This window comes from Schistocerca gregaria, chromosome 5, assembly GCF_023897955.1.
Source record: "Schistocerca gregaria isolate iqSchGreg1 chromosome 5, iqSchGreg1.2, whole genome shotgun sequence".
NCBI lineage: Eukaryota > Metazoa > Arthropoda > Insecta > Orthoptera > Acrididae > Schistocerca > Schistocerca gregaria.
Window position 1 is genome coordinate 637,604,199 of NC_064924.1, and position 22,970 is coordinate 637,627,168.

The 22,970-nt window shown below is 41.4% G+C and overlaps 1 protein-coding gene and 1 non-coding gene across 8 annotated transcripts in view; one reads left to right on the forward strand and one right to left on the reverse strand.

The window, feature by feature from the left end:
* LOC126272429 (homer protein homolog 2) overlaps positions 1-22,970 on the reverse strand; it is an 807,523-nt gene that overhangs the window by 465,290 nt on the left and 319,263 nt on the right. The gene's annotated exons all lie outside the window — the stretch shown is intronic.
* On the forward strand, positions 3,148-3,221 carry Trnat-ugu (transfer RNA threonine (anticodon UGU)). The gene has a single exon. It is a non-coding gene; the product is annotated as a tRNA-Thr (tRNA).

Sequence of the window (22,970 nt, forward strand, 5' to 3'; positions counted from 1 at the left end):
TTGGAGTGTAGCCATGTATGGAAGTGAAACATGGACGATAACTAGTTTGGACAAGAAGAGAATAGAAGCTTTCGAAATGTGGTGCTACAGAAGAATACTGAAGATAAGGTGGATAGATCACGTAACTAATGAGGAGGTATTGAATAGGATTGGGGAGAAAAGAAGTTTGTGGCACAACTTGACTAGAAGAAGGGATCGGTTGGTAGGACATGTTTTGAGGCATCAAGGGATCACAAATTTAGCATTGGAGGGCAGTGTGGAGGGTAAAAATCGTAGAGGGAGACCGAGAGATGAGTACACTAAGCAGATTCAGAAGGATGTAGGTTGCAGTAGGTACTGGGAGATGAAGAAACTTGCACAGGATAGAGTAGCATGGAGAGCTGCATCAAACCAGTCTCAGGACTGAAGACCACAACAACAACAATTCCACAAGTAAAACTAAAGAAAAAAGTTCATAATGAACATAGGTCCGCAAATGTTTAGTAACGGAGTTACGGCAAATAAAAGATTTTTCCCTGAAATTTAGCAACTTCGCGAATATGAAACCATTGCAAAATTGTACGAGGTTAAAGTAAAGCAAAATTTCCATTTATTTTGTTGTTCTTGGTTTGGTGAATCTAATAAAACATGTTTATGATGACAAAGTCAACATACGTGAGGTGTTACTTGCTCGCATTATGAATGCAATAGACGAAATTAAGAACAACGCTGTGAAACTGAAACGAGCAACAAAATCTGTTCAAACACGTGCAGCTAAATGCACTGAACTCGGCGGAGACATTTTTTTAACACTTATTGTGAATGTATTTTGAAATTGTATGTACGCTGTACTACTTCTGTAACAATGAGGTTTTGTTTTTCCGGTTTAACACGAATTCACGTGTGCTAAGGTATTTATAATAGCAGATTATCTGACACATTTACACAGTTTCAATAAATGTTATTACCATCATTTTTCCAAAATTAAATTCTCTGCAACTTTTGTTGAAAGCTTTGTGCAGTTGTCTGGAATTTAAAATTCAAATTGGAGCAAGTAGATAATAAATTAAAATGTTTGCGAAATTACATCTTTGCTTCTCTGGTTGTTCTGGAAAACTATTGCAGATACACGTCTGGGACATGTTTTATTACAATCACCAGATCAATAACAAAATAAACGGCAATCGTGCTTTACTTTAACCTCGTACAGTTTTGCGATTGCTTTATATTGGCGAAGTTTCTAAATTTCAGGCAAAATCTTTTGTTAGCCGTAACTCTGTACCTACACATTTGGGGACCTATGTTTATACGAACGTTTTTCTCTAGTTTTACTTGCAGAATAACATATTAAAATATTTGGTCATCGTGAATCGCCCTGTATATTAGTTATTATTGGCATTTCCATCATAAGCTTACTTTAGTTTAATAATATTTTTCCACCAGTCGTATTTCGCTATTTTTTTATTTTTTATTTTTTTTTAGAAAGCGTCCTTTAAGGTGATTGGTTTTCTTTACCTCTTGTTCACATTTTCCCAAGTATCGCATTTTATTTTGTTGCTGATTCTCTTTTCGCAATTTTTCGACAACTAGATTGTTTCGACTTTAATGCATTTTTCTTCGTTGTTAGCGGAGGTTGTGCAAAAACTCGACTGAGCACAGAAGATGATTTCTAAATAAAATCGAAACGCATCGTTGAAAAATACTAATAAATTGCAACAAATTTACGATGGAAAATAAACAATAATAAATATAATAGTTATTACATAATAATGTTTGACTTTTCTTCGCATGTTAAAAGAGATTTCGGGATTGCAGCTAGTCGTCGTAAACTTCACTTCACGATATTTCAACTGGACACCTGCCAGTCACCTTCCGGTGAACACACCTGAAGATGACTGGCAAGTGTCCAGTTGAAATATTTTGGAGTAAAGTTTACGACGACCGGCTGCAATCTCGAAATCTCTTGGCACATTTAATTCCCCGAGAAAATTCTAAGTTTTCTTCTCATCTTCAGGGTCTACCTCGCTTAGGAACAGTAAGAGAAACTGTAGAATATCCGTTTTATGTAAATCCATATTATTTATTTTATTTTTGTTATATGTTATATAACCTCGAAGATAAATAACGAAACGCAACTGCGCAGCCCACATTACGATCTTTGGTTAAAAAATAGACCCCTAACTTCCTCTGCAGGTTTCTTGTTTAACGTATTATCGGAATCGAGTAGTGGCGGTGTTCAGGACTCGTCGTTCAGTCCACATGACCTACCAACTCACTGATTTGTCACTTACCGAAGGACTCACGAAACTGCCAGAACTTGGATTACAGATTAAACATGACACACTGCCACCGTAACCATGTTACAGCAGGCGAACCGTTCAACCTATGATTATTTTTGTGTCACTGGTTAATAATGAATGGATGACGGCCACGATAATTGACACTGCTTGGCGACTTTGTTTCAGATGCGACATACATTCCAACATTTCGTACGTATTGCAGTTTGAGTCACATGAGATTACTACTTGAATTACAACAGAAGGTGTGCACCCACCTTGTCTGCCAGTCAAGTCAACTGCCGTACACAGCAAAGTAGATATATTCCTAGTCCGCTACGAAAAACTTTCACATTGTGAGAATTTGCTTCTTTAATTGCCCATAATGAAATTCCTCGATGTTCACTTTTTTTATCTATAAAGATAACAAGGGGGTGGGAGTAACTACAACTGTGTTTCCCGGCCTGTCAGAGATGATCCTCCTCCTTATTGGTATTAAACCATGAAGTAATAATGAGTCAACGAGAGTATTGGTACTGCTTATTTCTAACAACTTTTCTAAAGAATATAGAAGCATCTCAGTGCATCGCGAGTGCAATCTACAACACCTCCTCAGAAAAGAGAGCTAACTATTCACGGTTCCGGTAGATATTTGTTGCAGATCATACCACCTCTGCAATACGTCTCAATCTCTCTCTTCTCTTCAGCAACTCTTGGTTCACCCATACCCTGCACCCCCATTTAAAAATCAACAAAATGAAAATGTATGCGTCGTACATACTTAGGCCTACTGTTTGTAAATCATAAATCACTTTATTGCGAGAGGCCATACTTCTGAACTGGCGGGAGGTCGAATACTTCACGCAGTCAGTGCTTTTTCTTCCAACTAGTGTCCTCGGTGGCTCAGATGGATAGAGCGTCTGCCATGTAAGCAGGAGATCCCGGGTTCGAGTCCCGGTCGGGGCAGACATTTTCTTCTGTCCCCGTTGACATATGAACGCCTGTAAGCAGCTAAGGGTACTCATTTCATCGAAATTTCATTCTCCATTTTAAGCCGCGTCAGTTAGAATACAATTCTCGAGCTTTCGATGGCTCTGTCCACCATCCTCGTCAAGAGTTTGACTGCAGAGGCTGGCACGGTTTTCCTTTTATACTGGCACGACTGCAGTCTTTCGTGCCAGTGGCAAGGTGAGATGTGCAGCTCAGCTCACACCAGCTCGGGCCCGCCGCGGGGCTGAGTGACGTCAGGTGGCGCGAGGGGACCGGTGCCGCGTTTGAAACTGCGGCTCCACTTCCTTCCCCCAGACGCGTCCTTCAAAATATTCAACACAGGCGATGGAACAAAACAACTAACCGGTACAACTGGAAGTGGTTTCGGAATATATTCGCAGCACGCGGATGGGGCGGCCAATCCATTTTCTATGGGCGCTTCCCCACACAAGTATCCTATATAATGAGGAAGTTGATGCATTAGCCAAGCAAGCGACAGGTCAAAGGTCACGAACACCAACACCGGCAAGAGATGTGGAAGGCTTCCCAGCAAACGAAAGGAGGTTATGATGTAGTGCTCCATCCTCGAATTCCTTCACAGCCGTGACTCAAGAGAATACATTTGGATCGAACCACGATTTCTACAATTATACGACTTTGCTTCAACCACGCCACTTTTCCCCAGCATATATATCGGATCAAAGTTTACGCTTTGCCGGCATGTAAATGTGATCCTGTGTCGAAAGCTGATGTCGAACATATCTTGTTCATGTGTCCCAAATTTGACTGCGAACGGTTGGATTTTTCTGAAGAGGTTGCTGAGTATGGGATACAACGTTCCTCATTCACCTACTTCTCTTATTTACCGAAGACATTCGGCTTTATAAAGTGACTTAAGTTCCATAAGAGTACCGGGCGCAATCTGGATGTTGTAATGGTGTACATATTGTATCTTTTTGTCTTGCTTCTGAAGATATTTCAGAAAAAGATGTGAACTGTAATTCAACACAACTTTAACTACGATTTAATCTAATTACTGTAAAAATATAGTGTGCACAGCTGTGACGGTTTCAGCTTTCTCTACCTGTAAATATGCATTTCTGGATTCCTTAGCCAAATCTAGTTGTTACTCCGAAAGACGGACAAACAAACAAAATACTGCCAGTCCGGTCTCCCTACAAGCGTTAAGCAACCTTCTTTGCTTCCTTTCTACTGTATAACCGCCTTTGGGCTGCTGAACAACTACCTGCAGAGTGGAAATGTACAATAATTCATCCTAATCAATGTAGACGCATTAATAGCAGATATTAGGCAAAATTTCGCAAAGGGCTCTCTTGCACAGAACAAATATGGAACCAAAAGACAATTCTGCTAGTAAGGGTTACAGTACTGTGGTAACTTTTGACTACAAAAAGAATTAGGATTCGATAGAGAAAGCACTATCCGTTACTTAAGAGGAATTCAAAATTGAGAAGAAAACAAGGGGAACTATCCAACAGTCATTAACATGTAAACACCCCAAAGTTGAATACATGGAATGAACTCTAGAAGCATTTCAAAGAGACACGCAAGACGGACTCCCCCACACATGTAACAGTTGTGAAGACCTGGGAAAAAGAAACAAAGAGAACACAACTGGGGATTAAAAAGAGTAGACAGTCAGCGTGGATGTCTGGCTTTCCCTGATCATCTTGCTATACTAACAAACACCAGAGGAGCAGCCAAATTTCATCTGGATAAGCCTCGCCAAATTTCATAGAAACTGACCTACAAACCACATACGAGGGGAAAACATGTGGAAAGGAAACCTGTAGATATTCTCCCCATTATAACTCGGTACGAAGGAGTATTGGGAGTTAAGCATTTTAAATATCTAGTGGAGACCATCCAACCTTCGGGAGTGAGTGCAATAGCCAATCAAGAAAGAATCTCAAAATTACAAAAAGCATGTAAGCTCACATAGTGTCACTGCAGTAGAAAACAGATTTGTCACTGCAGTAATGACACACAAGACAAATCCTCGAGAAAGCGAACACTAGCAAAAAGACAAAATCCATCACTGAAACAGATGAAAATATTAAAGTAGTGGAAATCACGAAAGATAACATAAGAAGTCGAGAAAAGTTCAGAAACATCACGAAAAACACATATCTGAACAAAAACATACGGAAAGGAGAACGAGAAATAAATATTTGGAAGAACGCGCGAAGGGACACAACGAACATGTGAAGAGAAGTTTGGAAGAACGAAGGATCAAAGAAAAAATAACTGCTGAAGTTCAGTCGCTCTCTTCAAAGAGATAATAATAATAATAATAATAATAATAATAATAATAATAATTATACTCTAACTGACACGAAATCTAAAGCAAAAAATTGTGGGAAATTGAGAACCCTTTGACCATTCAAACAGATGTGAGACAAGGAGATGGACTCCTGCTGTTCTGTTCAATGTCGTTCTAGACAATGCTGTGCAGAAGAAAGTCAAAAGTGGGTTTTGGATGCCAATCCCACTGGGTTTTGCCAGAAACAACCTCTACATACCAAACTTCGCATTTGCAGACGACCTTGTGACGCTGGCAGACGCCGAAGAAACTGCCGTCAAACAGTTCGAGACATTTCAAGAATGTGCAGAAAAAGTGGTCTTACAAATCTCATTTGAGAAAACTGAATTCTTGAGTTCAAAGACAGAAATCAGGGGCCTCAAAAGAAAATACAGTAAAATCTACAAAGGCCTGCACTTCAAATACCTCTGAGAATTCATCGAACCGATAGGATATGGAAAAATCTCACAGCAAAACCGCATTTAAAAAAAATCAAAAAAATCAGGTTTAGTCCAAAACCTCTACAACGAGAAAGCCATGTAAAGGCAGACAAAAATTCGGCACTACAACATAGTCATAAAACCAACAGTCCTGACGGATAACAGGAAGCACGAACGTGAAGAAATCAAAAAAGGAAAGAGAAAGATCATCAGTAAAATTTTAGGAGCAAGACATACCCAAGATGGTTACAGGTTACATCAATCTAAACAACAGAAAAGGTTTTCAAACATCTAAATTGACATTAGGAAGAGGCGAATGAAATTCTTTGTCATCTCAACAAACTACCAGAAAAGCGACCGAAAGAGGGCATAATGGACTATGTAACATCTCTTGAAAACTCAACCCCTTGGCTGAATGAAATCCGAAAGGACTTCAGCAACGCAAATGTAAGACCAATTGACATTTTAGGGAGAGACCCCTTCAGAAGCAAGTAGACAAATGGGAAGTTACATCACAGCAATCAAAACAAAAACAGTACAAATCCTCTCGGAAAGAATTAAAGCCTATTTTAATGTCTTCTATTTATTGGGAGAATTCAAGAGAGATAATAATAATAATAATAATAATAATAATAATAATAATAATACAATGTAGGTCATACAGCAGTGTTTTTGCCATTAAATAGTTACTGTTGTGTTGTAGTGTGAATTAGTTCGTTTACTGTTGCGAAGTGAATAATGAAGTAATATCTGATCTATTGTGGGAACTACCTACAACTCCGATAAACATTTTAAAGTGATATTTAAGCATGTGTGATGTGTATCTCTCAATTATACTGACACAGATGGAAGACACCAAGTATGTGCGGTTTGGGTGGACTACCTAAGCGAGATATTTGTTCATACAGTCGACTCACATGCTGCAGGCTCTGCCACACTGTCACACATCAATGCTAGTAGTTTAGAAAAAAACCTTTTGTTGTAAAGTTATGTAATCACCATTACTATCTTACGGAATAATGGTATTAGTAACGGTATTTTAAATATAATTTAGTTACGTGACCGGAACACATTTGGACTTCTTTGTTTTTCCCCCCAAAACTTACACTTTAACCCTCAGGAGGTAATTACCCCCAAGTTGGGAATCGCTGTCCGACGAAGTATGATTGTCAATGTTTTTTATTTTCCTCTAATCATGCTGCTAATATTCCAACTACAAGTGTGTTGTTCCAGCTAGGACATTACGAGCACACATATATAGACAACAAGCAACATCTGCGACCCTAACTTACTCTTACAAACAATATAAACTACATCTTCATGTTTTCGAGGCGCAATAACTGATCCAAAAATATATTAAAGACTCTCAGTGATCTCGTATTGGAGAAGTGTGTCTGAAAATGCTGAAGACATGAACTGATGGGGTATTACTAATTTTCCACAGTTACGTGATCCAAATGTCAAGAGCCACAGGCTGCTCAGTTCCGCAAATTTGTGAGACGTTCAACAATTAGAACTGCAGCCTTGTTTTCTGCTAAAGGTAAAGTTTTTGTGTTTTCATACTCTTCATTTATCGCGGACCAGCCGATATGTGTAATTGTGAAGGAGCAGTTAATCTCAACGCACAGCGCTTGCTGAAGGATGCTCCTTGTGTCCTAAGCTGCAGTGGATTGTGATTTTTTTTTAATTTCTACTCTTCTTGTTCGGCTTCATACCAAATCTGGTGAGATGTAAGACTTCTATTAAGGAAATGAGTGGGCTGTCATTTACATTAGATGACCGGAGTCTGCTGCCCTTGTTAGAAGCGGACTGAGAGACGCATTATTCGAGCTCGGTAAGTGTTACTACTTATCTGGAGCTGGACAGCTTTTGTGAGGTGGCCTGGACAAGTTGGTCCCCGGTTTAGATAGGGCTTAATTAATTCGTAATCCGTTTAGTGCGGCGACGGCGAGGCGGGACAACAGGGCAGCGCCATGCTAATTAATTTCTAGGCGCCGCTACTAAAGCTGTGCTACTCTGGCTCTCTGCCGCCTCCTGTCGCAGTCACTCAAGTGTTGAGGGAAGGGGAGGAGGAAGGGGGGGGGGGGGAGGTAGGAGGAGAGGGAGATCAAGCAAGTGAAGCCGTCTCACCGACCAACTTCACTGAGGCTCGGTCCTTATCGTTTGAAAAGGGCACGATACTTTAAGAAATCTGTCTATTTTGTTGTGGCTATTGAAGAATTGATTATTATATTTAAAAAAGTCGTAATGCTACTGGCAGATGCATGACTTATCAAAGAGTAGAGATACCGCTTGCCTGAAATTAGTTGTTCTAGTATTCGCTTTACCAAAATAGTGGCGTGGAGCCAATGGATGTTGCAATATATTTGTTGTGTGATCCACTGACGAAATACCACAAATAAACGTCTTGTGTGCAAACAGACCACCACTATAATGCTAAAATTTGTCAACGAAAGCTAGAGAGGGGAGGGCTCGTCGTACGAGTATCGTACGACGTGACTTTTGAGTCGGCTGCCTCGCAGAAAGCTGGTCATACGTTTCCTGTTGCGCGTAAATACGTTTTACCGACGCTCACGTAGTTCCGTCGTAAAAGAGCCGTAAAAGTGGCAACGGCCATATTTCTTTCTACTTTCCATCTACAGACAGGCTACGCAGCTAGGATGGCAAAGAGCCCCCTGCTGAATGCGTGCAGTAGGCTGCTGCTCGAATGAAAAGCTTTCAGGGAGCTTCGCGAGCGCACGTTCAAACGGGCCGTGCGGCTCCGTTCACTTCTCTAGAATTTGTGACGATGCGCCGACGTTTACCGTACATCAATTTAGCTTAGCGCAGATGTGTCAGAGCTAATTGTGAGCTTTCGATACACTCTTCCTCCTATAGTTGGTGGATCAGTTTTCCGTCGCTCAGCCGTATCATACCAGTATGGCACCCCTCTTCCTATCATTTTTGTAATGCCCAGTAGGAGATTCTATCTAAAATAGTAACTATGAATGACTGTTCCTACATTACAGCTTACGGCACTGAGAATAAGACATACTGTGACGTAAGACCATAGCGAATTTTTGCTTGTATGATGGGTCAGTAAGGGTAAGAAATCTGTAGTGGCAGTTGCAAGAGGCGGAGTAGTCATTTTGTGCCCTCCTATAACAGGTTTGTACTTTAATGCCATTTTAACAAGAACCACAACACACGTCTGTGGAATATATATATTTTTTAAAATTAGTATGAGTGGAAATGTACGATAGCAAAGTACTAAATATATCTAACCGGAGAGACCAACTATGTTATGAATTGGAGACAGCAGAACGCGAAGTCTGCTGAGGCAGCGGTGACGTTCAATACAAACGTCACAGCAGTCGGAAACGGCTCCACGAGAAAGTTCATAAGCTGATGAGACCTCGAAAATATCTAAGGAGGATCACAGCGCTATTGGTGGAGAGGCAGATACTGAACACCGTAAATGCCTATGACTGTTCCAAGAAAGTGAATAATTGAAATTCTTTAGAATCAGGTAGTTTTCAGGATTCTCTTATCGGGAATGTGAGCGGAATAATTAGTGAAAAACCAGGAGAGAAGAACAATAGTACCATACAGTTGGCTTCTTAGTCCCATACACGTGGAGTACCACTCAAGCCATGGTCGAACAGTGATGATCCACTGCGTTTTCGTGTACTGGCAGAAACCTTATAGGAACGTAAGTGACATCTCTGCCCATTGAGAAATAAGATCGCAGTCAAGGAGGGGGATTCGTAGATATCTGCCTCGCCCCCTTACATCCAATAGGGAAGGCTGATCTACTTCTGATTAAAAACAGACCGGGGGAGGTGGTGTCGTGGTAAGACACTGTCTCGTATTCAGGATGACAGCTGTCCAATTCCCGCCCGGCCGCCATCCAGATTTAGGTTTTCCGTGAATTCCCTGAAGAAGCCGACTACCAAGATGGTTCCTTTGTAAAGGGCACGACCTATTTCCTTCCCCAGTACGACTTTATGCTCTGTCCCTAATGACTTCGTCAAAGGCGGGACGTTAAACCCTAATTAACGAGGCATGTGAACATCGCTACCCGAAGTAGGTTTCTAATTCGCTGTTACCCGTGGAGTGCTGTAGTTTAGCAGGAGATACGTTTGTGCACAGTGAAGACACAGAGCAATAGAAATAACGTTGTCTCCTGTAGAGTACAGTGCCCGCCCCCCCATCGCTCGTCCTGTGAGGCGGGTGACGTGACGGTAACTTGTGTTCTCTATCAATAGCAGATGCAGGAAAGTAGATCGACGTAGAAACCACTACAGCGATGTAAATGCAGCATCTGTCGCTTAATGTCTAGTTTAGATCCATTTACACACTACATCTAATATTACATCTACATCTAATATTACATCTACGTCAATACTTCGCGAGCCACTTCACCGTATGTGGCGGAAGGTTTCCCCTTTCCATTCCAATTTAATCATTGCCGGTAAAGCTTAGTACGACATCTAATTCTCTCATCGCGATCATTTCGCGAGACGTGTATGGGAGGAAGTAATGTGTTTCCAGACTCCTCGGGACGCACTGTCCCGGAATTTCAATAATAAACCTCTTCTTGATGCACAACGCCTCTTGTAGCGTCTGCCGCCTTTTTTTTCTTTTTGTTAAGTACGTCCGTAGAGCTCTCGAGCAGACTAAACGATCCCGTGGCGAAACGGGCCGCTCTTCATTTCCTTAAGATTCTCCCAGTGAAACTCAGTCTGGTGGCACCTACTTTTCCTGCTGTTTGCTTTACGAGGTCGTTTCAGTTTCTGTCGCTCCGAATGGGTACTTCTTGCTGTTTCATGGCGATTCCCGTGATTTGTCGTCAATCGTGTAATCTTACAGTAATAGATCTCTTTTCCTCTTTATGAACAATGCGTTACACTTATTTACGTTCAGTAATGGATTCACTTACTGTGGTAGTGGAATACAAGGGAACTCATGCGAGCAAAGGCAAGAAAAAACGTAAGCTTCGAATACTCTTCATCTTGTTGTACTTACTGCAGTAACTTCAACGGTTCTGAGTGATGTGTTGATCATTGCTGATCAGTATCCGACACCAGAGACGCAATAATCTGGTAACTAGACATCTCCCAGGCTTTTGTCACGTCAGTTTAAATTCCAATGCCCAACTATTATTAGTGAAACCACCAGTTTAAAGTTGATAGTGCCTACTAATATAAGGCAACAATCTTCGTAGTGTTAACATCATACTCTAAATTGCCATAGTAGTTGTATTTCCTTTTTATTAGAAATTAAGTTCCTTGACAAACTGCAATACAGATCTTACTGAAACGTACAGGTACACGTGTTAATAGAAACGACGTTTCGCTACAAAAATTTGGGTAACAACAACAGATAACTTGTCTTCCCATTTGCTGTTAGTTTCACTTAAATTACCCTTCTTGGGCTGAACTGCTAATCGACTATTTTAAGAACGTGATGGACAACACACTCTGGTGCTTCAGTCAGGTTTAAGAACAGTGTTCAGTTTTACACGACGCATTTCAGCAACATGTTATGTCATATGATGAAAGCAGCAGCATGCTCTTCTTCTGTCTATTTATCCTGTACATATATAAACTGAAGTCCCCTCTGCAATTCTGTCTTTACGTTCGGGCCAGTCTCAGCGTGAATTATTTTAGAGATTTTGATACCATTTTCACTGATACATAGACTGATTTACCAGCTGGGTTCGTGTATATAATTCATAAATATTGCATGCAAATTGGCTGAACTATGGTGAACTTAAGTCCCCCATCACAGTGAAAATAAAGCCATTGCCACCTAGAGGTGAGTGGTAGAAATGCTTGCGATCTCACAGACGTGTGAATTAAAAGGTGTATAAAGCAGACGAAGACGGCTGTCGCATTAATAGAATGCTGCTTAAAAGGACTGATGAAATTTCAAACAAATTTCGGGCTTACAGCCGGTCGTTATTTAATTCATCCAATGATATTTCGACTGGCCACCTGCCAGCGATCTTCAGGTGAGCCGTCGAAGACTGATGATGACTTCGTTGCGCAATACATAGGGCGCTGAGGGTGTTCCGCGCATGCGTCAAAATCAAACTGGCAGACTGTCCACACCTCCTGGCGGCAGCGCCCTCGCTGGTGGGACGCGGAACTCAGCTGTCCTCTGCATCATCGTTCGCCGCGGACGTTGTCGCGTTCTATCTTCTTCGATCAGAACAAATCGTGGAGATGATGGGGTTCCACGCACTGTCAAACTGGTACCCCACTATCACGGTCCATCAGATTTCCCTCCACGCATATTTCCACGAATTCCTTAATAATGAAGTCCCAGAAAGAATTTGCTGTGATCAGAATCATAGTTCTGTCGTACTCCAGTTAATGTCCAGTGGAAATACAGTGTTCAGCTATAGAGGGCTTGGTTGGAAGAGGCGAGTGCAACGTTTATGTTCAGTGCAGCGTTCTTCCACAGTGCGTGTAGTCTGTCCATGTAATACCGTATCACAACGACAAGGTATTTTGCGAATTCCAGCCTTCCGCAATAGCAGGTCGTTTTTCAATGATTCCAAAAGGTCTACAATCTTAGATGCTGGGCAGAGAATCACTTTACCTGAATTTTACAGAGGATTCTTGCTGTCGTAAATGATATGATCCCCACATAAGGCAGAAAAGTTAAAGATAAGAGGCTGGGCCCCTGCGTCAGTAGAGTGCGGACATTTGAGAATTTGGGTGTGACGGGAGGCGCGTGCTGGGGAAATACGCGCAATTGCGATGACCACTGTTTCCGGATAGCTGCCTAGTGAGCACGAGACCAAGGCTCGAACCCTGATCGGGCACAAATTTTCTACATTTCTCATTATGTAAATCAATGCTCACTAGCAGCTAGATGTAATTCATGCATGTCTCGATTGATAATGGCTCCAGGGTTAGAATGGTGTCTGTTCTATCAGGACGACTGAGTGCAGCCGAGAAGTGTGATCCGTCTGTCAATTCGACTTATGCACTTGCGTAATAGTCGCAGCGCGCTATATACGGCGGAACGGAGCAAGTCTTCGATTGTTCACCTGAAGACGATTGCCAGTTCCTTAGTCAAAATATCGTGCAATGAATTAAACGATGACCAGCTGCAAGCATGAAATTTGTTTAAACTATCAATTCGCCGATAAAATTTTAAAATTCACAATGATAAAATTATCTTCTCAGCAAAGTTTGAACAGCTTTTAATTGGAATAGGGTTGATTCTGTACATTGATTTGTTACTGTACACGAGACATGTGTACAACTCTTCACGCCGGAAGTGTAACCACAATAAAAGTGGTTGATGGCTATGGGCTAAATAAATTGTATACGGTGGTTAGGTTTTTAATGGCAATATTAGACAAGTCTTACATAGTAGCTGAACTGAAAATTGTGAGGCGGCACCGGAATCTGAAACTCAAAAGAAAATTTTCTTTTTCAGCAAAGTGCATTTGCCCAGAATGGCGCTGGGACAACGAGAAAGAACAGGAATTTTGAGTTAGAAATTCGCGTTATTCGTACGATTTTTGTGCTTCCATGCTCATGCCAGGGTAGATGGGTATTCGGCAGGTGTTCTAGAATATCATTTCACGGAAGGAATTTACTTTCTGTAAAAATGTTAACCTTAAAGAATATTACTTAGAGATATAAGTTTACTGGAAATAGTCCTTCAGCGCCAGGCCAGTCATATTTTCCCTGCCTTTTTTAACACGATCCTATGAAATTATACTTTTAAGTATTAACATGAAACTGGTGTTTCACGAAGAAACCAGATTTAACGTGGATGATTTCACTATTTTTGTGAACGATACTTCAACTTGTCTGTGTTTTGCGTCGCACCTTTACACTTCCGTAATTTTATTACAGTAACGTAATGCTACAAGCGTATTAGCTGTGAACAAGAGCAAGCTAATATTGCGACAACTAGATGATTTCGTTTTTAAAAGGTATTTAACCATGGCCTAAAATAACTGGATTATTATTATTCCATCCGTTTATCAGTTTTTAGGGTGGGCTGTCCTTTTACCACTGTACACAATCTCTGCACTCCTTGCCTGAGTCATTATTTTTGGAACATCAACCGATGCACACTGCTTGTATTCATTACCGGGATGAGAATCAGTACGACCTTACCTAGTGCGTTTTCCGTCTGAAGAAACGGATTACTAGCTAAAGGTATCTGTCGACACTCCTGAAGGGACAAAAACTGCGAGTGTTGTTCTATTTGCACTCGAAACCATTAACATATTTTTTCTTGAAATTTTACAATGTGAGTTTAGTGAAAAAATGTAAGCAAGGAAGCACAAATTTGTTGTTCTTTTTCCAGTAACATTACTGAACTTATTCAAAGAGGAATGTCACTCTTTAACCATGTAATTTTACGTTAACTTAGGATGATCGAATAATCAAATTAACAATGAACAATTTTAGTTACCGTCCAAAACCCGAATAATAGCGTTTTGAATTTATGAATGAATTACATACTTTTTCTGTGTATCTCATTTACACTTCTAGTAAGTTGATATAGCGTTCCTGCATACGTATTTTACTGCAAATAATTATTTTTAAATTAATAAAATTACTTGCGAAGATGACATTCGAGAAACGAAATGATTATCTTGCAATACTAACACACGTAATTATACATCTTGGCACTACATTAGAAGAAATAAATAACAGCGTTTCCTTAAATAATTTATGCTCCTGTTACAGGTCTAACATGAAACCAAGAAACGTCCCTGCCTATTAACTGCAGCCCAGGCGTGAGAGCACTTCTTATAAAATATTATTTTCACGTCGCATACTTAAACATGTAAACCACTCTCAAACGTTTTCAATTTCTTGATTCCAGTGCTTACTACGCTTGCTAGAACTGGAACTTCGACGTACATTTAGCCTCAAAAATTCTTGCATCTAAGGCAGCTACATAACAGACGGTTTACTACTGTAAACTGCACGAAATCGACGTCTCCATATAACACCGTGCAACATCTTCACTGCACAAAACTAATTGCTCGTTGTGCACACCAGCGGTCGACTGGTGTTTACCACTGTGTAGCTACGACTGACTGCTAGTCTCTCTACACGTTCCACACCAACGTTGGAAGTGCCAAACTGAAAGACGTAGTGCATCCCTTATTTTTCAGAAATTTATTTGAAAATCATTCCCTCACGAAAAGATCAGCTATTTACAAACATCAATAAAGAAAATAACTTTATAAACAACATAGTTTCAACTACATACTCCGTAATTATCGATTTTCTTCATTGGTTTCAGTCAGTGTATACAAAACATAATTGATATACAATTTTAATGGCAAAAATATGAGATAATTAGCAAAATGTAATGTTGTTACCTTAGACCCTCCTGAATAACGATCCCATACACCTGTTAGATTGTTCCAAATGACGTTACACACTGCAGACTAACAATATTCAAACTCGTGGCAAAACTATCGCGGTCGGAAGTCGAGCCTCATCAGACATTGTTAACAGTGGCGCTCAATACATCAAACTGAACTGTGGCTTTTGTCTACGCCTTGACAACAAGAAACTTGTTGCAATGCCGAGTTTCAGGGCAACAGCAAAAATAAAGAATACGAGTATGTTTTACGGCAGTGGTCTGGCAGTGAGCAGTAGCGAGACGCGAAATGTATTTGCCGCCTTTGTTCCCTTATTCTGCGGCGAGCAGCTGGCCGCGTTAACGAGGAAATGCCACCGCTAGCGGACTGCTAAAATAAAATATGAGCCTACCCCCAATTCTTTTCCGGCGAAAAGCCCCGCGCAGCTTTGTAAGATAGCTGCCTTAGCGTAGACGAATGAGCCAAGCTCTAACGAGACCGTGTCGGAAACAGTAGGACGCAGGACTGATGCTGTTAAAATCTATTAAGAAAGTGCATTAAATTATTATAGAAGCACAACGAAATTTACCGAATTTATTGCATACCAGCCTACTCTTCGACCAGGATTTAAATACATAGCGCCACAAGAGGCGTGCGACGTATTGGGAGCTTGGGCAACAAAATGGCGCCTGAAATTTAACGCCACAAAAAGCCAGGCAATTATTATTACACGTCGCCGGATACCAAGGGATCTTCAACCAGTGCAGATCATGGGAGGCCCCATCCCATGGTCTCGCACTGTTAAGTATCTGGGCGTGACTTTAGACCGGCACCTCACATGGGGACCACATGTCACAGAGGTTAGGGGCAGAGTCTTAGGACGCTTACGCGAACTCTACCCTGTACTAAATCCACAGTCCTCGCTTCCCACACACTGCGGCATTACGCTATATCTGGCACTGATCAGGCCAATGCTGGAATACGCGGCCGTGGTGTGGGGAAATGCCGCCGACTGCCATATCAAGCGGTTACAAGGCCTACATGGTAAGCTCCTGCGCCTTGCCATGCACCTCCCGCGGGACTTCCCCACCAGGGACCTGCATGAAGTCACAGGGATCCCCATGATTAGGGATCGTTTCAAACTGCTGGCGCGGCAGTTCTATGAACTGTCGTCCCAGTCAGACAACAGGTTAATAGCAAACCTGGGTACCCAGGAGCACAGGAGGGGGACCACACGATGGCCCGACATGCTTCGGCAGCGATCGCCAGTGGAAACACTCACGACCACTGTTAGAGCAAAATCAGATACACTACACACGCACACAACACTCATGTGACAGATAGGACACACACACAACACGTTAGGCCATCAGAGACACAAGTACACTTAGGATAAACAGGAATAACAATTGGGTTTAGCCTGTGAAACCACAGGGCACTTAGGATGTCCCTTAGGTTAAGAGTCGCTCGCTCGCTCCGTAGCGCCAGTCAGCCAAGTTATCACCGAGTTAGGCGGGACAGATGGAAACGCACTGCTGCCGACAGGAACATTTGGTCGCAGCCACGCCCATACAGTAGATATACAGGGTAACAATTACTGAACTATATAAAATACAATTGTCATTATTTCTGAACGGTTTGCGTTAGGATGTTCAGCCTGCACGGATGGCCGCGGAGCTAATTAGCATGCGCACGCGTGGTTTGGTTTAGCGACGAAGCCCACGTTCATTCGGTTGGGTTCGTCGATAATCAAAATTGGCGCATTTCGGGGACTGAGAAACGGCATTTCGCGATCGAGGACACACTTCACCCTCAACGGGTGACTGTATGGTGTGCAATGTCAAGTCACGGAACAATCGGTGCGATCTTCCTTGATGTCACGGTTGCTACCGAACGATACGTGAAGGTTTTGGCGTATGATTACATCCCCATTATCCAAAGTGACCATGATTTCGATAAGATGTGCTTCATGCAAGACGAAGCTCGACCCCATGGAAGCAGGAGAGTGTTTGATGTCCTGGAAGCAGCACTTTGGCCCTGGGATACCCAGAGTCCACTGGCAGAGGCCTCGACTGGCCGCCATATTCTCTGCCGCCGAACACATGCGACTCCTTTAAAGACAAGGTGTACAGCAATAACCCCAAAACCATTTCTGAGCTGAAAAGAGCCATTCAGGAGGTCATCGACAGCATCGATCTTTGCACTGCACAATGAGCAAAATGGGTGGAAGTTTTTAAAAACAGTTTGCATTGGCTGAAGAATGTTTAGCTTCCCCTCACCATCATCAAATTGTGTCATAAAGCTTTATTTCTGTCAGTTCTGGGGGCATGATACCATTATGTGGGCCCCACATAGTTCGGTCGAAGCCCACGTGGTAGTGAGGATGATTAGAAGAAACGCGATTTTGATATGCACTAATCGTTTTTAGTACCTTCGCAGCTGATATTGTTCTAGTAATACCAGGAGCTCTATCTCCTAGTGTAGTTATAAGGTAGTATGACGTAATCCACTGTTTTGAAAGCTGAAACTGGACAATGTGCATGAAATTATACGATAACAGTTGCAGAGTATAACTGGAATGACGACAGATGATGGTTCTGGAAATGTAGCAAACTCAATGAAATACCACTTTCCCAGGACTAAGTGAGTAGAATACACTGCCCGAGGTTCAGAAAGAAACAGGTGGAACGCTTCAGGCCAACCAGAGGGTTACAGGTCCTATCTGGCGTATTCTGACTGTGTGACCAGCTCGGCTGAAGGCACCTTTTCCAAAGCAGCTGCTACGTAAGAGTACGAGAGGATCACCTTGGGATACAGTAGTACTACCGAAAAAGTTAGAGATGTTGAGAATCCCGACTGTTTCTTCAGTTGGCGACAAAGTTTTGGCTGAAGCTCTGGACGATCACAGGCACGTCCGCATTCAGAAACTATGAAAAGAGAACGGTGGATGTCAATAACTCAAATGGCCCCGGCTCCAAAAGACTGCCGGAGGCTTCACCGAAGCTCCAACGGACCAATAAGCGAGTGTCGGCACATTACTGTTGACGACTGCACAATTTCTCCACTTAACATTCCTACGTGTGAGGGTGCATCTGCGTTTACGTCTGGTAGGGAGGGTAATATCAAAATCTGCAACCACTGGCAGTAGAAGCCAGGTTTAGCGTATTGGGTACGATAGCCCACTGCGTTACTCGAACCACTTCAGTTTCATCGTAGCGGCTCGTTAAGCAGGTAACACGCAAGACAACTTTCGACAACATAACTTCCTGACATAATGACGTCCGATATATTGGTTGAAACTGCTTCGTGCATCGCTAGTGTGTGACCGATTGCAAACTGTAATTTTTCGCGATATCGTCAGTGATACATTGCTTGGGTATGGGGGAAGAGGCGCGTAATAAACACCTTGTCGACGGAACTACTACTCTGATCAGATCAGCTGGTGAACAATGGCGTAAGAGGTCATTTACCAATGCACACTCACTGCTATGATTAACACATCACCATGGTAATGATTTTTAGATGCCTACCTTTTTTTTCTGATGATATGAAAGCTCTTCGGAAAGATGCCTCAGTGTGAAACCACGACTCTAGTTGAGAGAAAGACTAATTTCTTATGCTCCTTTTTCCCTCGTACCATATCCGTAATCTCTTTTTCTCTTTTACTGTAGCTGTTCAGGAATCATCTTAAGCGCATTTCATTATTTAGAAGAGAAACTAATTGCGAATTTATTTCCTTTTGTGCCTGGCTTCGAATGAATACAAAATATTTAACTTTCAATTAACGTCTCCATAGTTTGCAGTAAACATGCGAATAGCAAGCGTACCTCTTTCTGTAAACGTGGGACCGAAAGCAGACCTGTACAATGGAAAATAATTATTTGTACGGCAAATCCTCTTTCCCTCACTTTACCGCTATTAATAGCCTGCAACAATTTAACTTACAGTGACTGTATTTCATTCTATCCTTTTAACTTCACCAGAAACAGTAGCCGCCTACTGTTAGTGTAAGTTTGTTACTGAATGACTATGTTAGTAGATTTTTACCATGACGAAGACGTTCAGTGCCCGATTTTTTGTTCTAGCCAAGGAATTCAAACACGATTCCATAGAAATTGATGCAACTGTTATGCGATGTAACATTTGCTGCTCAGAAATTTTGTTAAATATAAAAGACCAGCGAGGTCGTATCAAACATCTCATTTCCTGTTGCAAGCATACAAAAGCTAGGCTCTACAAAATGCATTGAAAGCGTTCTTAAGACAGCCAAAATTTGAAGGAAATCATCACTGATCATCTCTTACACATGCGTGAATTCCATTCAGCAATGTGAACCATACAGCCTTAAGGGATTTATTCAAAAATACACAAACAAATCAGTGGGCGATGAGAGTACTTTAAGGATAAATTACATGGAGAGTCAGTCTGGGACGTGGGTATAATTCTGGATGAAAGTGTACATAGAATATGTTTTGAACATTTTCCATTCCGAGTGAAGACAAAGTTTGCGCCACCGGTTTCTGTGGATGTCGCAAGAAGCTTTAGCAACTACCTTCTATCTCCTAATATAAACAGACACTTTTTTTTTAATGAGTTGCTTAAGGTCTTGAAGTACAACTGATAGATTATTTTTTCCTCCTCCTTATGAGTGATGACTTGATGTACTTGTCTGTAACTTTATGATCTAGAATAGCGGAGAGAGAGAGAGAGAGAGAGAGAGAGAGAGAGAGAGAGAGAGAGAGAGAGAGTTGAATCAACTGAGTAAATAAGCACATTCTCGTCCGCTTTTTACATTATTTAGCACATTTTCCATCTTTTTTCCACCTGAAACTTGCACCTAAAATCTTACTCAGCTTATCACCGAAATAAAACACAGCATTAAATAATGACGGTCTGTGTCAGGACTACAGCGCAAAGTATCTGGTAGGAAGAAGTGTCAACATATAAGCAGCTCTTAAATCCAGCTACTTTCGCCGCCGACGTCGAGGATACGGTGCCTCTGGCACCCAAAGAAAAGGAAAGGAAGTAATAAGGAAAAATTAAAATGGGGAAGAATAGTGCAAATAATACTACAATCGATTAGCACAGGTCACACTTTTGTCAGGGTAAAATAATAAACGATAATGTAATTCTGGAGAAATTCTGAGGTTACGATACGAGAATGCAGGCCACAGAACAATCAAAAACACCAATTAATTGAATCTACAGAAAGAAAGTGACAATAAGTGAACAATTGTTGGCCCAGGCTGTGACTACGTTCGGCAATTTTAATCTAGTCCTTAAAGACGCCGCGGAGGCTACGAGGCTTATCAAAAAGCGACTCTATTTCGAAAGGACTGAGAGTGCAGGAGGGGTATGGGCCTCACGTAAGGTTTGCCTGCGGCTCCCACACCTGCCTAAACGCCTCTGCCCATGACGGACATTATTCCTTCGCACTGTGGCGCCACGTATGTCACGTGTTTTCGTCTCGCACAGCCGTTAAAGTCTGCACAGCGCGCCGTCGTCACAAAGCACCATGTTTATTTTTCCCTGAATTTTATGCAGCTCAGATCCTTTCTGTACTGTGTTTCGCGCTTATGGTTTAATCCTCTTTGAACGTTTTTCGTATCTTTTATACCAGCTTTCGTTTCTTGCTAAATTGCTAACAAAGGAAGAGACTCAACGGGCTGGAAATCAGAAATAAGCTTTCTGAAAATACACCAGAAAATATGGAAGTATCTGAGATTACATTACGTACGAAGACCAGCGTGCCAGAAAATGGTTATACAGACGCAAACGACAGGGAAGATTACTTAACAGGAACAGGCTAACCGCAATAGATGTTGCAGGTAAAATGAAATGAAAACTTTAAAAATCACATGAACAAAACAGTTTGAGACAAACCAAGAGTTTCGACTAAAAATTTTTAGTTTTTTTTAGTTATGCATGTTTTAATATGCTTCTGTTTGCAAACATTTCAGGAGATGATCTGGGAAGATGCTTTAAAAATTGGCAATGGAAACAATTCAAAATGACAGCAGAAAGATAATGAGGTATTAACAACAGATAGTAAATAGCACAAACCCTCCAGATTCTTTACGTACGTAGTTTAAGAGAAGAATCAGAAAAACATCATGAGCATAAACTACGGATGTTCTATAACGTCGTATTCGAAAACATACACAGTTCGTGTTTTTCCATTTACAAATATAAAAATTGTTCTAACAAGCAGCGACGGAATTCTACATAGAAATTATCACTGTCTGGACATAATGCCACGTGATGTGAATAACGCCATTCGGCATAGTCTTCAGAAATAGTATTGCCTCAAGGAACCAAGTGCAAGTCGTGAACAAAATATTAGATGGGACTAATGAGTAGAAATTACTGTTTGGTCTGAGACTGACTGATGTTACAAAACAAAGCCTTGATTGAACCTACGTTAGTAAAACGAAGAGTACACACGACAATCCTACGGTTTTCATTTCACATCATCAGTGTAGTGAGAAATTGAGGGCAAAGAGGCGGCGGGCGGGGAGATTTCATTTTACTACAGTAATTCCCAGAACCCCTAAACCAAGCTTTAATATCCTAAATTTGGGAAAACGAAAAATGAATATGTGTTAATAGATTTAAGTCAACCATTTTCGCTTCGCTTATACTTTCCTATTTGCCGAAGCGTAGATAATTTCAACGCATATACAATGTACTGGGTGAGCATAAAGCATTTCTCTGATTAGAGAAGTTTAGAAATAAACAACTATGTCAAATAGCGCTATCAGGTTTGTTGCAAACTCATGACTTGAGTTTTTACGGATACACTCTTACACGTAGTCTGGCAGTATCTGACACCCCCCCCCCTCTCTCTCTCTCTCTCTCTCTCTCTCTCTCTCTCTCTCTCTCTCTCTCTCTCTCTCTCTCTCTCTCTCTCAGCAGCATAATTCGTCTATTACAGTTCTACAGTTCAGCGACAGTTCCAAAGTGCCTATGGTAGAAATCTGCTAGTTGTGAAGACATCAACGGACGATATGAGAAGTTTAGAGAGTCTAGCAGAGTTGGTTAGAAGGCAAGAAGCGGTAGATGAAGAGTGAATGACGACAAAGACAAACGAGAGAGAAATTGAGTATCGTCCAGACGGTCTGCGAGCAACAAACTGAGTACATGCGCCAGTATAAATACAAAAAACTTGATTAGTTAAGCTACCAAATGCAACAAGCCGAATAGCTGTATTTAGCATACTTTCTTGGAAATACTTTTTTCTTGTAACCAGTAAAGGCTTTATACTTATCATGTATTGTATAACCAATATATTAAAAGAGAGAGGAGTACGAACTAACAGTGCAGCCACAGAATCAATTGGTGAGTTTTAGTATTTACAGCACACTAAAAACGACTGGACTGACATCAAAGGAAACAGGCAGAAGAGTAATTAAGACTGTAAAATTAGTAGCTCAATTTATGTTTCCAGGATGTACTCTAGGTGGCAGAGAAGACTTGAGCAGGCGCCGATCGTATGCCTTGTGTTGTTGCTTCTCGAAAATCTGTTGCTATTACCGTAACAACGCAGTGGATACTCAAGTATATGAGTGAACTGATTTTGAGTTCGTCGGGGCCAGAACTGTTCGTCTCTGTACTCTGTTGTTCAC